Here is a 3,225-nt window from a genome sequence, read left to right on the forward strand (position 1 = left end):
TTTCCTACAACAAAGGAATAAATTTTATTTACTACTAAGTTAAATTACCCATGTTGAGAAGGTAACCCCAACTCAATTCCCAAAAGTCACCAAATCATTAACAACCCAATACATTAATTTAAGTAACGTGATGAGATCAACCAATAATTCAAATACCAGATACTCAAAATGTCCATAACCGGGGACACAGCTAATCATGATTAGTTTGTACACTCTGCAGAGGTTTGCACACTTTTCCTCACAAGACTCGATCTCCTCCATTGAATTTCTCGCACTGCATGATGTTTGAGAAACGGATGATCGAGACATGGTCTTTCTGAGGAGGTCCCCTTAACCGATTAGGCCGGTACACCTATAATCCCCTACATCTGCTAGCCTATCATGGAAAGGTTTCCCACAACTTACTTAACTATGCCTTGTGGCTCCACACGGAAGTTTCTAGCATGAATAATCTTATGGTCCCTTTAAGCCTGGATGGCATTCCATAGGGTGATCACACGGGTACTCCGGGATCCCCTTATGCAAGCATTGGGTTCTCCAGGTGCCCGGGCAAGCCACTGGGTTCTCCAGGGTGCCCCAACCATTCCACCCAGATGTTTGTTAATGTTGCCACCTTAAGTTTCCCTTAGTTATTATCTCTCACAACTTGCATGATTCTCACATACCAATCCATGTCTACGAGCATGGCCAAGCAATAAGAGCATAATGTATAATCCCGGGGTGATCAAAGGTAATAGGCTCCTACCTCATCAACTACTTAGCATAACCACATGTTCCTAATCCTACTCATGCAATCTTTGAGGGTTTGAACTAATGCATAAAAATTGGGTATAAAAGAGTATGATCAAAGTGTGAACTTGCCTTGTATTCTTGATGAAGATTCTTCACACTCACAATTCCTGATAGTTCTACTCGTCACACTCCATTCAATCTATCGTAAGCAAGCAATCATAACCACACATAAGCAATCACTCAAAGATCCAAAAGAACGCATAAAATATTTCGGAAAACTTCAAAAACCATCAAATAAAGCTTCTAGACAGAAACATATTTTTAACAGTAGCAAAATTATGTGATTTTGATCTTAACAGAAAGTACATGCCAAGAGCTATGATTTGCAAAAATATTCAATTAAATCGGAGTTGTGAAACTCAAGTTATAGCCAAAACAAGTTTGAATTTGAATTTGTTTGAAACCAAATTTTAAACTTTCAAAAACATGTTTAAGTTGATTATCTGGATAGATGAGATCATGACAAAGAATTTGGCATTGGTTTCATTGGATTTGGATAAACGAGCAAAAAGTTGTGATCATTTGAAGAACAGGGACTAATTTGCAAAGAAAATAATCATGGATAGGTCCCTGGCCGAAAAATAAACAGAAAAAGAAAAAAATCTATTGGATGAACGCCCGCTACAGAACCTAATCTAACGAATCTGTTCGCTCCAGATCCTAAACGAATGAACATTCGCTAAATAAAATCGATCGGGATTTTTAACAGAAAACCGAACCCTGAACAAAATAAAAAAACGGCGGTTTAGTTACTGGTTCGGGGCAGTTTTTTCGTCGAAAACCGGCGGCGAATCGGGCTTGGGGGAGTCCGGCGATACGTCGGTTTCCGGCGATGGCGGACTTCGGTGGCGAGGCGAGATGGTGGGGGCGGCGCGGACGAGGCTGGCGGCGGGGTGCGGCGGCAGCGCGGCGGCGGCAGCGGCTAGCGGCTTCGGCGGCGCTAAGAGGCGATGGCGGCTAAGGCGAGGCGGCGGCGGCTTGAGGGAGAGAGGGGGGCAGGGCGGAGTATATAAAGGGGGAGGGCGACTTGGAGGAGGGGCAAAGGCGAGGCGGTGGAGAGGTCCGGGGTGGACATGACGGCATCGTGCGAGAGGCGGAGTGCTGCGGGAGGTTGAAGACGAGGCGGTGGGACGGCTGGGCTGGCTAGCTGGGCCGCGGCCTGGTTCGGTCAGCCGAAAGGATTTTTTTTCTAAACTCAGACAATAAAAATAAATAGCACAATAATAAAAAAAATATAGCATATTATATATCAAAATTTTCACAAAAGATTTTCTACAACATGAACAATTTTTTCAGCGGCAAATAAATTCCATAAAAATTTAAATAAAGCAAACAATACTACTGGTTTAATTAAAAACCAAATAAAAATATTTTAAAATACCAAAATAATTTCAAATTTATTTCTATCTATTTTGTACTATAGGGAATCATTTTACCCTATTTTCCATATATTTTATTTTTGGAGAAAAATAATTTGAATAAGAACCAAATAACTCTAAATTGAAGATGACTTTCAAAATAACTACAAAGGACTTTAAATTTGATTCTTTTAAACTTCCAACTCATATTTCATATGATTTGAAGAAGTCATTTATCTTCTCTCATGAAAATCATTGAGTTGCATAAAGTTTCTGCATTTGAAATATTTCCAAATGAGATTCAGATATTTTCAAAACCTTTTCATTTATTTAAATGGAAGAAGTCATATCATCTTCACTCTAGGGTTTTGTGGTGAAATGAATTTGAATTCATGGAGATCATAAATGCAAGGCAAAAGTTTGGGAAAGTCATTTCATTCCCTCTCATTTAACTTTCAAAAAGTTTCAAATTTCACTTAATTTCACACAAGCAACCACACTATAACCAAACAATAAATCAAAACTATTTATTTAATATAACATTCCAAAATTTAGAATTTTGGGATGTTACAAGTATTCAATGCACTTTATACGAAAGTTTTTATTATATCCCTCTTGGATGCCTATCATATTAGGACTAAATTTATGAGCAAAGCTAATTACCATGTTGTTTAGAGACTCTTGAAATAACATAAGTGAAGCATGAGAGTTCATCAATTTCTATAAAATAAAACCACTGCCATGCTCTAAAAACATATAAGTGAAGCACTAGAGCAATATTACCTAGCTCAAAAGATATAAGTGAAGCACATAGAGTATTCTAATAAATCATGATTCATGCGTGTGTCTCTCAAAAGGTGTGTACAACAAGGATGATTGTGGCAAACTAAAAATCAAAGGCTCAAATCATACAAGACGCTCCAAGCAAAACACATATCATGTGGTGAATAAAAATATAGCCTCAAGTAAAGTTACCGATAGACGAAGACGAAAGAGGGGATGCCTTCCGGGGAATCCCCAAGCTTAGGCTCTTGGTTGTCCTTGAATATTACCTTGGGGTGCCTTGGGCATCCCC

Source organism: Triticum urartu, chromosome 4A (genome assembly GCF_056163025.1).
Source record: "Triticum urartu cultivar PI428250 chromosome 4A, HENAU_Tu73, whole genome shotgun sequence".
Classification (NCBI taxonomy): domain Eukaryota; kingdom Viridiplantae; phylum Streptophyta; class Magnoliopsida; order Poales; family Poaceae; genus Triticum; species Triticum urartu.